This window comes from Lucilia cuprina, chromosome 2 (assembly GCF_022045245.1).
Source record: "Lucilia cuprina isolate Lc7/37 chromosome 2, ASM2204524v1, whole genome shotgun sequence".
Taxonomy (NCBI): domain Eukaryota; kingdom Metazoa; phylum Arthropoda; class Insecta; order Diptera; family Calliphoridae; genus Lucilia; species Lucilia cuprina.
The window spans coordinates 38583449-38599015 of NC_060950.1; the positions used below are offsets into that span (position 1 = coordinate 38583449).

Here is a 15567-nt window from a genome sequence, read left to right on the forward strand (position 1 = left end):
CATTTAATGTTCAAAGTTTTTTTTAATTTACCATTGTTTTAAACATAAATAATTGAATATTTCTATAAAACATTTCTTTATTTTTAATTTTATGAAAGATAATGTTCCAAAACGTTAATAGAAAAACGTTTGCGAAACATATTTTTTTAGTTTTTTTAAATTTTTTATTACAGAACTTTTCAAAAAATTTCTTTAAGAGAATTTTTTGAAAATTTTCTGTAAAAGAATTTTTCAAAAATGTTCTATAAGAAAAGTTTTCTAAAAAGAATTGTCGAGAACTACTAGAAACTAACAAGAGAATTTTTAAATTTTTCTATAAGAGAATTTTTCGTTTTATACAACTTGTAGGTTTTTATACAACTCTGGGAAAAAGTATGTTTTGTTCACATCGATAGAATACGAGATAATAAATTTCAAATCTTGTTTATTGTCAAATGATTAATCATACTGACATAACGGCACTACCTTCTATTACTTATACGATGAGGTCTAATACGTAGTTTCTGAAACAAAAGTTTCGATGTGTGGACATTAAGGAAACTTCAAATGAGAATTAAGAAACTTTATCTTAACAAAAAACTTTATCTCAACAAAAGTTTCCACGTATGGACCAGGTCTATGTTCAAATTTTTCACAAAACTTGAGTTACATTTTTGTACTAAAAATTAAAGGAAAAAATAAAAAATTATGAGAAAGAAAGGGAAAGATTAAAACCAAATTGTTGCTAGCATTGTAACTGTTACTTAATTTTAAAAATAAAAAACTATTGAAAAATTAAAACAAGTAAGAGTTCTATATTCGGCTCTGCCGAATCTTATATACCCTTTACCATGATGTGTTAAAAAGCAGTCAGTACTAATTTAATTACAAAAAATCAAAAAATATCAATTGTTCTTCAGGGCTCTTCATACTTAATTTCATGTTTCTATGTTCAATATTATAGATAATTCAAAAAGTGCCTCTTAAAGACTGAAAAAGTGCCAAAAAGTCCCATGTTATACATTCTTACTTAATCCGTGCTCTACATGCTTAATTTCTTATTTCTTGGTTCAATATTATAGAAATTTCAAAAAGTGCCTTTTGAAGAACGAAAAAGTACCAAAAAGTCCCCTTGTATGTATTAGCGAAATTGTTCACGTTAGCGATTGTCAAATTTCATGAAAAAAATTTGAAATTTTAATTTATAAATCTGTATTTTACACACTTGAGCGTGATATTCTTTTAGTATTATTTAAAATTTTATTAAAATCAAATTTCTTTTAATATTAGACCACTTACAGCCAATTCCTATCACGCATTCGGAGGAACCAACGGTAAAGAGTTTTTTCATTAACTGGAAGTTCTGATGATTTTAATGTTTGTCTTTTTCCCGGTCCTTGGTATGTGTTGTTTACACAACTCAAAATTGCTTCTTTTTATACCTTACTACAGGCCGCAATTTTAAAGATAATTGAATGAAATTTGGTACATGATATTCTATTGCCCCAGAAAATGGTTAAGATCGGTCCATTTTTTCACCTAGCCCCCATACAACTGTACCCCCCAAAAAGGGTTGTAAACATTGTAATCAAACTACAGGTCGCAATTTTGGAGATAATTCAATGAAATTATTATATGGTCGGCGTCGCCTGACTATAACTTCTTACTTGTTTCTTTTTAATACAGCATACTTTTTTGATAAACTAGTCACACTTGTTCCCTTTTGCAAACTATCTAAAATGTCAGCCTTTTCTTTTAACTACAAATATTTAGATTTTTTTACACTCATTCCGACTGATTCACTTCACATAAGAAACTAACTTCAAATTTCTTTGCCATACAAACAAAATAATTTAGGGGATATACACTCATTTATGTAAGGAGATTCCCAAAATTTTAAAATTCGAATTTAATGAATGTATTTCAATGTTGTCTACATGCTTAGAAAACATATACTGTGAAAAATATTGTTCACGTTATAGAGCTTTCTGTGTTTGTTCACGTTACAGAGTAGTCAATGTAAAAAACATCTTGTTCACCTTAGGCGGTGTTCACGTTAGACGGTGTTCACGTTACCGCGAGTGCACTGTATTATAGAAAATTCAAAAAGTACCTTTTGTAGAACGAAAAATTAACAAAAAGTCCCTTTTTGTAAGTTCTTACCTAGCCAAGGACCTACATGCTAAATGTTTCTAAATTCAATATTATAGAAAATTTTAAAGTAGCAAACAGTCCCCTTTTATGTGTTCTAGCTTAATCCGGGCTTTATAAACTTAATTTGATAATGTTTCTAGGTTCAATATTAGACCCGGTCCACACTAGGAAACTTTTGTTGAGAAACTTTTTCCTAATTTTCTTTTGAAGTTTCCTTTATGTCCACACATAGAAACTTTTGTTTCAGAAACTACATAGTAATTGCATTGATTTGTTGTTGTACGAATGAGATGAATAAGACCTGGTTCACATTAGGACTTTTGATTTTAGTGTTTGAGAGAAAGAGAAAAAAATATATCAACCATCTCTTTCTCTCACACACAAAATCAAAAGTTTCTCAACAAAAGTTTTCTAGTGTGAACCAGGTCTAACAAAACAAGTTTCCGAGTGCGAGAAACTCCGTATCGCGAAAGCGATGAGTGATATTCTTTCTCTTTCTGTCTCACTCAAAATCAAAAGTTTCTAAAAAAAAGTTTCCTAGTATAGACCGGCACTTACAGAAAAATTAAAAAGTATCTTTTGCAGAACGAAAAAGTTCCCTTTTATGGCTTCTAACTTAAGCCAGGCTCCACATACTTAATTTTATGTCTCTAGCCAGTAACAACACTCTCGTGCTGCTCTCGCTCTGTCTTGCTTTTATAAACAAGACTACAATAACAAAATCTACAGATGAATTTGTATTTTGTTTATTTTATGGGGTCGGAAAATTATATTATAGAAATTACAAACAAAAAAAGGGTATCAAATCAAGTCGTAAAATGTCTGATACCATACCTGACATTCTTTCGAGATTTCGTACGAAAGTCTGATCAAATATAAAAAGTCTGATAAAATAACAGACAGTTCGTACAAAAATCTGATTAAATATAAAAAAAATTTGGATAAATGTCTGATAAAATGTCCGACAGTTCGTACAAGAGTCTGATCGACTCCTGGCTATTCCGATCAACTTCTGATGAAAACTATTTTCATATATGTATATAATTTAATTTTATTAATTTTAATAATAATTTATAAGCTTCCATTATTCATGAGTCATGACATCTTAAGGATGCATAAATAATAATAGAAACTTATAGATTATTTTTAAAATTAATAAAATTTAGCAATAATACTAATGTATTATATACGAAAATAGAGGTTATTGTATACATACATATATTCAAAATTACAAAATGATGTATTTTTTGCTATTAACAAAGTTTAAAGAAATTTAAACAATAATCATCACATTTGCAGATGTTGCTTAATTGATTTCCAAAGACCAACTGAGAAAATAACAAGTAAGAGTTCTATATTCGGCTGTGCCGAATCTTATATACCCTTCACCATGATGTGTTTAAAGCCTTTTGTACCTTTTGAAGAACGAAAAAGTACCAAAAAGTCCCCATCTATGGGTCCTCAGTTAATCCGGGATATACGAACTTAATAACATGTTTCTAGGTTCAATATTGTAGAAATTGCAAAAAGTACCTTTTGAAGAACGAAAAAGTACCAAAAAGTCCCCTTTTATGGGTCCTCACTTAACTGGCCATACATACTTAATTACATGTTTCTAGGTTTAATATCGTAGAAATTGCAAAAAGTACCTTTTGAAAAACGAAAAAGTACCAATAAGTCCCCTTTTATGGGTCCTCACTTAATCCGGGCCATACATACTTAATTACATGTTTCTAGGTTCAATATTGTAGAAATTGCAAAAAGTACCTTTTGAAAAACGAAAAAGTACCACAAAGTCCCCTTGTATGGGTCCTCACTTTATCCGGGCCATACATACTTAATTACATGTTTCTAGGTTCAATATTGTAGAAATTGCAAAAAGTACCTTTTGAAGAACGAAAAAGTACCAAAAAGTCCCCTTTTATGGGTCCTCACTTAATCCGGGCATACATACTTAATTAAATGTTTCTAGGTTCGATAATGTAGAAATTGCAAAAAGTACCTTTTGAACAACGAAAAAGTCCCCTTTTATGGGTCCTCACTTAATCCGGGCCATACATACTTAATTACATGTTTCTAGGTTTAATATTGTAGAAATTGCAAAAAGTAACTTTTGAAAAACGAAAAAGTACCAAAAACTCCCCTTGTTTGGGTCCTCACTTAATCCGGGCCATGCATACTTAATTTCATGTTTCTAGGTTCAATATTATAGAAATTTCAAAAAATACCTTTTGAAGAACGAAAAAGTACCAGAAAGTCCCCTTTTATAGGTTCTCACTTAATCCAGGCTCTACATACTTAATTTCATATTTCTAGCCAATAACAAAACATTAGTGCTGCTCTCGCTCTGCTACTCTTGCTCTGCTGCTCTTGCTCTGCTTTGCTTTTATAAACAAATTACAATAACAATATTTACCGTATTGTTATGTATTTTGTTTTTGTTTTTTGCAGTTTCTGTCTGAGCATGAATAAAAAATCTAAATTTTATATGAAATTTTTAGAGGTTGTCTCGGTTTTTTGCTCATATCTCCGTTATTTATGGACCGATTTTGCTGATTTTAAATAGCGTTCTTGCCGGTCGTATGTCTGATAGAATTATGGAAGATTCGGATCTCGCAGATATCTGGGGTCTTCTAAAAACTGATTTCAACAAACATACAGACAGACAGACGGACAGACAGACAGACAGACAGACGGACATGGCTTAATCATCTCCGCTACCTATAAGGATCCAGAATATATATACTTTATAGGGTCGGAAAATTATATTATAGAAATTACAAACGGAATGACAAACTTATATATACCCTTCTCACGAAGGTGAAGGGTATAAAAACTAAGTTCCCTTTTAAAGTACACTTGACGAATTTCAAAATATAAATAAACAGGTTTGTGCATGATTTTTATAAAAAAAATCCTTCAGATAATGTGCAGAGTTGACGCAAAGTTTTCTTACAAATGAAGAGAAAAAAGGTATAAAATGACTGAGCAAAAAATATCAGAAAAAGTGCAGACTAATCTGTTAAATATCTAAAGAGAATTTATGTTATGACAATTAAGTCTGATGAAATTACAAAAACAAATCTCTTCAGATTATGTGCAGATTTATCGGATATTATTCGAAAGCCATTTTAGTTGTTTCGAAAGTCATCGCCCAACTGTAGATGATTTAAACTTGAGCAAGAAATGCAAAATTGTAAAAAAATAATACAATTATTACTAAAAATGGGAGTACTGCAGTAAAATTCTACATAATTCTACATAAACAAGTTTTGTGCGAGCCAACAGGTCTCTACCACATTATATAAGAATCTTTCCTCAATTGACCTCATATAAGGCAGTGTACACTTAATAAGGTAGCCTCGTCGCTGCAACAAATACAACAATACAAAAAGAACAATCGATTTGTTAGTGTAAAATAATCTCAAATAAACACAATATAAAATTAGTTTTTAGCAAATATTTTAATTTTTAACTATTAATACAAATATATTAAATTAATTAAACGTGGAATGCCTGAAAATTACAACTATATCTATTGGGAAAACAAAATTTTGGGAATAAAACGTGCTTTTTGTGAAAAGTAATTAGGCGTGCTAAACATTGTTAAAACTGATTTGGAACGTATGCCGGAACAAAAGATTTTCGTACTTTACCAAAAGAGACGGACAACAAAGACATTTAATCACGATTGATCTAGAAATTTTTTTTAAACCATTACTAGCTTAAAACTGCGAGTACAGCTATGAAATTCGACATAAACAAGGTCGAATAAGGCCCCCTTCAGAAAATGAATTTAATTTTAAAATTTAACATAGATCTAATAAATGAGGAAATTGCTTAGATAACATCAAATATTTTACAATTTTTAGACAAGATATAATTAATAGACAAAGATAATAAGGATGTTTAGATGGTAGGTATATAAGATTTGGTATAGCCGAATATAACACCATGACTTGTTTTGCTATTTTTTGGAATACGTGCAGTGTTTATAAACAACCGACTTTTGTAGAACGCCGAAAATAATCTGAAAATTTATAAAATAGATCAAACCAAATCCCGAACAATTTTAAGCTATTTTTCTGTATAACCTACAGATTACTATAATTTTGGCAGCTATTTCGAAAAAAGTGAAAATAATATGCCTCTCCAACTCACTTAAAATTATTTTGTGGACCAAAAATACTATACCAATAATACAAGAACTTTAAAATCATTAAATAACAAATTTTTACTTAATTGTAAATCTTAATTATATATACAAAAAATTTTAAACATTTCCTAACTTATGTTTAAAAATGTTAGGTCTGTTTTTATAAACACGAACGGAAAATAATATTTTAAATTTTGTATCAAAATTTTTTAGAAAAATATAATACAATATAAAAGGTCAAAGAATACAATTTTGTGCAAAAACATAAAAACCGGATAACCTGTTCTGCAGATCCATGTACAAACACTTTGCTCAAGTACTCGATCTATATAATCCCGGTAGCATAACTTCGGAGACGCGAAAATATCATTCGATTTACATTTCTATACCCAACTTATCCCGTATTATAGCCTTTACCGTGTATCAGTCTTTTAACCAACATTCAATAGGTTTAAACCACAGAAAACACTTGTACCCTAAAGGACCTCTTCAATAATCGTTACAATACAAAGTCCAAAATCTGGACAAAGTCCGAAACTGGAGCAAAGTCTTGTATACCGGGAATATCCCAGTTTATAGTCCCGCCATACAGGAAGTATTTTTAGCTTCTCTATTTCCTCGGTTAGCAATTACAAGATGATCAAGGTAACATGCCCTGGGAGAGAAAAATTATTGTGGGACTAAAAGTTAGGAACGAGTTAAATGAATAAGGTACAGAATAAATTAGAGGCATCCGTATACTATACGTATTAATGTGACACGTGTTTTTTATGGCCGCAAAATTATGGAGAATTTTAAAAATAATTGGTTGCTAGCATTGTGAATCCGGCTTTAACATCCATGTAAACATTTTGGGCAATAAATTGGCGGACAACCAATGGGGGCGTTGCACCACCCATATGAATAAAATAAACAAAAACTCGTTTATCTGGGAAAATAACAGAGCTAGCATCTTCAAACTATAATATTTACCTGAAGATTTTAGAAAAAAAGGGCGGACTTTCATAAGAGACGTTAAATCCTTCCATATGAATTAAATAGAAAAAATCTGGGAAATTATTACAGCAAAAATCCCCAAATCAATATGAACATTTGGGTAATAAATTGCAACCTCCCATATGAATTAAATACAAAATTCGTTTATTGGGGAAAATATTAGAGCTTTCTTAAATTTGGCACGAAGAACTTTAACATCCATCTGAACATTTCATTAGTGGAGGGGTTTCTTAAAATGTCTCATATGAATTACCTAATTTTTTGCATCAGCTATTGCATTTGCGCTTAAACAAGCAACCAAAATAACCTAATTGAATATTTAAAATCATCTACAGCACCTTTCTTACTGAAACACAAGTGTATCCAAAAGTACCAATAACCACTTTCATGTTTAATAATATGATCTATCAAAATTTTGTGTAGAAGATTACGGATGGAATAGTCTAAACGCAATATGTATTGAAACCATCACACATTAAGAGAACATACGGGTGGAAAATTTGATAGTCGTATGGTTCTTTTCATTTTCCTATCCGCACTCATCTACACAAAATATTGACAGATCATATTACTTGTGTTTTCGTGTTAAGGCAGCTTAAAATTCATCTAAACATTGAAAAAAAATGGTGGTTCCATATCATAGAATATATAGAGCGGAAACTCTGCTGTCTGTTGTCAAAAACCTAAGTCGTCTGAATGTATTAGTACAACAATTTATGGTAGTATTTATAGAAAAGATATACATAGAACTGAAACTGAGTATGACAAAACCTAAGTCTGCTGTCAAAAACCTAAGTCGTGAGAATGTATTAGTTGAAAAATATGTAACCCAACAAACACAAACTCTTTCGTTTAAAAAGTTTTTATATTTTTGTTTGATATTATATTTCGATATTTTATGAAATAATGTTTTGAATTAGCTATTTTTATTTAATATCAGTTGACCAATGTAAGAAAGATCTTCATTATCAATTATTCTTAATTTTAAATAAACTCTCTGTGTTTGCTGGGTGAAGTCAATATTGACACTTGAAAATTATATTAAAAAAATAAAAACTATTGAAAAATTAGTTTTTTTCTTAAAATGTTTTCAATAATTTTATAGGAAAAAAAGGCCAACATGATAGATGTTCTGGTAAAGCATTTTGACTTACGTACATATCTCTTGTTTTTCCGGCAACAGCAAAGATTTTATCCAGAAATATAGATTTTACCGTTCATCGGACCTCTCCAATAACCAGGATGAGACACAAAAATGGCAATACAGACGAGTAAGGAAAAGTACACATTTTAATTTTGAGATGTTTTTATTCAAAATTAAAAATATTTAATTTATTATTTACATATTTTGACAAATGACTGTGGAGAACTCTAACAGGTGGTACCATGGTAAAAATATCAAGGTAGTATACTTCTCTCTTTTAGACGTCATATTAAACTTCTGACGTATGCTGGTATTTTAATAAATCGAGCTACCACATTTATTTAAAAAATCATATTTTTTTGTTTATTTTTCAACCAAAATAAATTAAATAAAAATCAATTCAAACTGAAAATCAAACAAAATTTTAAATCTAATACAATAAAAGTTTAAATAAAATTGCCAAAAAGAAATCAGCTTTATGAGGAAAATGAATAACCAAAACTATATGCTTCCTCTTAAGTCCATTATCAAATGGATCGACACTATGAGACTCACGATAACATTGTCTGTTGCTTCCCATGTTTTTCAAGTTGGAGAAAGGATTAACAGAAGAAACCAAATAAAACCGCTATATGTAAAAACGTTTTTTTTAATAAATATTAGTTTATATCTTGTTACATCTAAAATTTATCTTCCAACATATATGTAAGTATAAGGAAGACCAGAATTTGCTGTCCGTATAAATAACTTGTGCAATATGTGTTCCATTCGGTCCAAGAATACACGGTTTTCTTTAAGTAAAAAAAACGAGTAATGAAATCTTTTGGCTACTTTGCTTTCATCTTATTGTCTAATATTGACACCATTATTGGAGTTAGGACAAGAATTCTTTTCCACTTTTTCGCTGTTCCCCTTAATATTAAAGGCTAATGTTTGTTTTGTGTAAATTCATACCTAGCAATAAATGGAAATCATACTTTACAAAAGAAATCTTAATCACACCTAAAAATGCGATTACATATTTTTCGCATTAATGATCCTTAAATATAAACCAAGATGTAGAATGGTCACTGGTAAAAATACAATGATCTTTAAAAAAGGATGTCATTGGAAATATGTAGTTTATTTTTGACACACAAATATCAAATTTTAACTGCTTCTAAAAATAAGGTTAAATCTACTTCAGAGTTGTCAAACAGCATTCCTGCCATAAAAAATCAGTTTTATTGATTACTGCAGTGTTAAGGACACAATTATGCTTTGCATAAAAATACGTCTAAAGGATAACCTACATTGTATATAATTTAAAAAACCAACTAAAACAATAATTTTTAAATCGCGCCAGCGGTTCTCACTGAACCTAAAATATTTTTTTAAATCTTTAACATAAATTCCACATGCAAAATACAAATTTCTTAAAAACAAGTTTCCCCCTTTTTCTTTTCTTATTTATTTACAAAATACAAATTTAAAAAAAAAAACAGTAAATGATGAAACAGAACTGGGGCATAGCGCTTTTTTCCATACAAATTGGCATTTGTTGAAGTCGTAGAATGCGCTTGTAAAAATAGATTTTATTTTATTTTGACAGCGATTATTTTTATGCTCTCATTTTGAAACTCCCATTCTCTCAACAACGTTACCATATTTTCATACATTTTGTAAATAAACTAAATGTTTTTGAAGTTTTGTGTCAACGAAAAAATAAAGGAAAGAAACAAGAAAAATTAAAAAAATCGTTATTTTTTTGTAAAAAAATCTAATAATATTATTTTAAAAACTTAACGAAAAATTAATAGAAGAGGTGCAAAAACACGATTGCATATATAACTTGCAATCCCATATGTATAAAAATTTTTATTTGAAACAAGAATTGTGGAAAAAAATGGAGAAGCGGTCGGAATCTCAGGTTAGTGAACTTTTTTTTGATAACTTAAATAATGTTTTTATATTGATAGATGATGATGCAAAGAAAAGGTGGAAGAGTATCCGCGACGCTTACAAAAGGTACAAGCAAAAAGAAAATCAGCCTTCCGGAAGCGAGTTTTTGTTTTGTAAACCTTACAAATACGCTGACAGCCTACGTTTTTTAGATGATGTGAAATGCAAAAGGAAGTACGAATAAATACGCATTTGTATTAACAATATAAATACATATCTATGTATGTATATTTTCAGAACTATATCTAATGTGCCCGACTTATCGGTGGATACAACAATCGATGAAACTGACACTGAATTCATCACAACAACATCATTAAAACGGAAAAATAAACGAGGGGATATTCAAAATCAAATGAAAAAATTTTTAAATAAAGCAACAGAATCTATCGAAAATATAAGTTCAAAAATTAATCCAACTGCACAGCTCTTCGGAATTTGGCAAATAAAATTCAGGATGCTAATCTAACGATGCAGCAAATTAATGAAATTGAAAGCGCGGTTTGTTCATTAATTTATTCAAAAATAAGTGAATATGCAAATTCATAAATATTTGACCATTTTTTTTTAATTGCATTTGTTATATTACTATGTATCTATGTTCTTGTTTGTTCCCTGATAAAATAAAATAATTTTTAAAAATACAGGACTTTTTATTTATAATATTATATATAATATATATAATATATAATATATATAATATATATAATATATAATATATATAATATATAATATATATAATATATAATATATAATATATATAATATTATTACTATATTTGATAAATAATTCTTTAAATTGTCCCGTAAAGTAAATGCATCTGAAGATGAATGGTTCGAAGGCAGTAGTCGTATATTTTCCAATTCTTCAAGATTTTCTTCTGCATTTTCTGGATTTAAATATTATTTGTCTTTGTGAAATATTAAGAAGTTGTGCAGAACTATTGCTGCTAAAACTATTTTATCAACGTCCTTTGGGTAAGCATTATTTGAAGTGTGCAGAATTCTCCAACGGTTGGCGAGGATTCCAAAAGAAATTTCTATTCTGCTTCTAGCTTTTGACAAATTTTTATTAAATTTTCTTTTGTCTTCCGGAAGGTGTTTCCCCGGATAAGGTCTCATAAGGTTTTTTAATAGTGGAAACGCATTATCTGCTACAAAGTAGTACGGAAACACAATATTTGAATTTGGTAATGATCTAGGATTTGGAACGTTAAGTTCATTATTAATAATTTTTTTTCCCAAAATTGCTCTCACGAAATACACCGCCATCACTTTGGCTTCCTAAAGCTCCGACATCCACATACGTAAAATCATAATTCGCGTCACATGCCGCCAGCAAAACAATACTAAAGAACTTTTTATAGTTATAAAATAATGATCCACTTTGTTTTGGACTTTTGATGCGAATATGCTTCCCGTCTATGGCGCATAAGCAATGAGGAAGACCGGTTTCTTTCAAAAAATTTGAAGATATTTTTATCCACTCATTTTTGTTAGGATTTGATAAATATATTTCATGGAATAAATCCCAGATGACTTGACACGTTTCATAAATGATCTCCCTCGTTGTAGAAAACCCTATTTTGTATGCCCAAGCCAATACTTAGAAATTGAATCCGTGGGCTAGGTATCTAGAGTGTATAAATATTGGTATATACATTCGTATGTAAAACATTATTAAAACTCAATACGTACAGTATTGTTATTGAGAGACGTTGTTCCGGATCAATCGGTTTTCTTCTTGAAAACTTCTGCAATTTTGGTTTTAGTAACGTAAGCAACATATTATATTTAGATACCTCCATTCTCGTTGCCTTAAAAAAGTGTTCTTCATCCTGGACTTTTATTTGTTCCATACACGTCTTAAAAAATCCTATGGAATCTCGGGTCAAATTAAACGGCCTCACCCACCACCTTCGATTACTTCTCATCAGGGATTCCTCGTACAGCGTGTACGTATTTATTGTAGTTTTTACAATGCTGGATATATTTTTAATCACGTCCATGGCAGTGATTGCACTCATTTCATCTGTATATTGATTTATATTATTTCCTTAAAAATTTTGAAAATAATTTTTATTTTTCACAAATGTCATTCTGAAATTAAAATATTTATTAAAAATGACAGTATTTTAAGTTACTCCCAACGACTTAATTATGGGCCATTTTTTTCTGACAACGTTTTTGCTGTAAGTTACGGTCGTATTCTGTTTCATCATTAAACTTCAAAAAAATTTTTGAGAGAGAGAAAAGACACTACCTTCATATTTTTACCATGGGTGGTTTAATTTTTGTTTATAATGTGTTTTCATGTTATAAAGCTACTAGATTTTTTGAATATCTTTTTTTAATAATGAAAATTTTTGTTTACAAATTATAAATAGTATTTGAACATTTTCTTGATATTTCATTACAATTACTGAAATAAATTCTAATGAAAATAAAATATAAATATTAAATATTAAAATATATTATCATTAAATGGAATTAAATTTTTTTCATTTTTTTTTTCAAAATGATTATGAAATTTTAATGATAATGACAAATTTCCATGTATAAGCATGATTTAAAAATATAGAAGGTTGTTTCAATATGAATTTGTTGACAAGAAAGGAGATGTTTGAAGTTTATTATTTCAAAAGAGCGTTGCCATATTAAGAAAAAGTGTAAAATACATTGAGAAATTTTTAAACACATATGTGTAATTCATAAATGATGTACAACGATATATATAAGTGGCTGTTGAATTTGAATCTTATTTGCAATGCGTTCTTTTTAAATCAAAATGTAATTAAGCTTTAGTGGAATTAATAATGATTTTTATTATGTTTTACTTACTTAACTTTATAATATTTCCTTACAATTTTACTCGAAATACTTCTAGTTTCTAACCCACATCTAAATTTATAATTTATTTTATATATGTATATTTGTAAACGGTTTTGAATACTTAACCAACCCATTTACATATTGATTGACTTCATCGAGATACTCTTCCAAATATTCTTCAACATACTGGTCTTTATCATTCAGTTGACTGAAAATATTTAATTTGGTAGAAGCAGTCCAGCATTTAAACATATAACGTACAGTCGGGTGTGGCCGACCATATCATACCCTACACCAATTACGAATATTATATGTGATTAATTTCCAATAATAATACATTGGTTCCAAATTTACTGACGAATAACTGATTTACTGAAAGAAGACATAAAATTTGGTGGATGGCTTCGACCTTAGGCAGAAACACACCATTGACTATTTTATTGCATGGCTGTCGAAGTCCGGTTAGGCCGCGTTGAAGACGATTTGATCGATCTCCATGACGATCTTATCGACTTCGACGACGGCCTTACCGACCTTGACTGAAGGTCTCCAAACACTTCCTAAAGGCAATGTTTTAGGAAGTGTTACGAGCAAGCCGGGCTTGGCGCCGAAGAAGATCGGCTAATTATTATTATTAAAAAAAAAAAACCGAACAACTCCCGGTCATAGTGGTGGTTTTTAAATTAAAAAAATAATAATAATAATAAAAAAACGCACTCCCGGTGCTTCAATTATTTGAAAAAAACAAAAAAAAAAAAAAGTGTTTCAATTCCAACCAACCAACACGTAAGTAGAAATAAAATTCTCTATTTTATTTGTGTGCATAGTTCAATTCTGTTATTGAACAACTATGTTAATTTCTTAACAAAGTAAAAACAAAAGCAACAAATCTCCAAAATAAGAGTTGGAATTTGTTTAATGGCAAATCGTCTTCTTCGATATTGCACACCTTTCACATGGAAATATTACGAATAAACTTCAACTAAAAATCTAACATACGTACCTTTAGCCATTCTTTGCGTATATACGGTATAGTAGGTATTTTAAAGAAATGTATATTTGAAACGCTTGAACGGTGTTTCTTGCTTTCGCATTTCGGAAAAAGACAGCTCATTTTTATAAAAATATTTTTTTGTTGTGTTAAATTTTTTTTTATTTGAATTAAAATATTTGTTATTTATTTTAAGTTTGAATATTTAAAATGAAATGTGGGATTAATATTCATGAATATGGTAGCTTTATTTTATACATAAACTTCAAATCGCCTTTCTTGTCAGATGGTTAATCAGACTGACATTAAGGCAAATTGAAACTACCTTCTAATATATTTATACCATGATTATAAGCATACAAATGTATTGACAAATCCATGTAATACTATATTAGATATTAACGGATTAGTTCTTATTCTTTCTCTTATTCTTTTACAAATAATTTTTATTTTTTTTTTTTTGGAAGTTATTAAGAAGTGAGATTGTAGTATTATAGAATACAAATAATTTTACTCAATATTAACATAAATTAATAAATTAACATAAATAAATATATTACACACATTTATCAATTAACTCCTAAATAAAATTGGTTTAATTCAACAAATTGCCGTACAAAAAATATATCTTATATTTAAAAAAAAATTGCATACTTTTTGTTTTTTTGGAAGTTAATAAATATCACTTGCACAGAAGGTAAAAATTCACTTAGTGTTACTTTTGATGTGGTGATAAATGTTATCCTTTTGGAAGTAGTTCGTTTTATTTTTGCGGTGTAGAAGCAAGTTTTATAGGTTATATGGTAAAATTATTACAATCATCACCATCGAAATGTGTTAGAGGGTCAGATTGTTCTTAACCTGGAAAAAAAATGTTTCAATCTCATCTCCAATGTCACTAGATTAAAAAATTGGACTGTTGACCAATTTAGGGCATAATTTTGTCACAAAGTAATTAACTAGTTCTACAAGACACATTTCATCGAAAATAACCAAAGACAACTGCTTAATATTTGTCACTAATATGCATTTAGAAGCATAAACAACTATTCTTTCATAAATGTTAGTAGCAATTTTTTTTTTAAATTAATCAAAATTTTTCAATATTATGCGCTATAATTATGAAACATTTTTTATGGCTTACACCGAATTTCGATACTTATTATATAAACTAGAAGCATATAATAAGTATAAGTAACTAGTTTATATAATAAGTATCTAAATTCGATGTAAGCCATAAAAAATGTTTCATAATTATAGCGCACAATATTGAAAAATTTTGATTAATTTAAAAAAAAATTGCTACTAACTTTTATGAAAGAATAGTTGTTTATGCTTCGTTCATGAATTTGCTATTAATCATATTTTTCTAACT

The 15567-nt window shown here is 29.1% G+C and overlaps 1 pseudogene; it reads right to left on the reverse strand.

The window, feature by feature from the left end:
- Positions 1-631: 631 nt before the first annotated feature.
- Positions 632-14214, reverse strand: LOC124420789 (annotated as a pseudogene).
- Positions 14215-15567: the final 1353 nt, after the last annotated feature.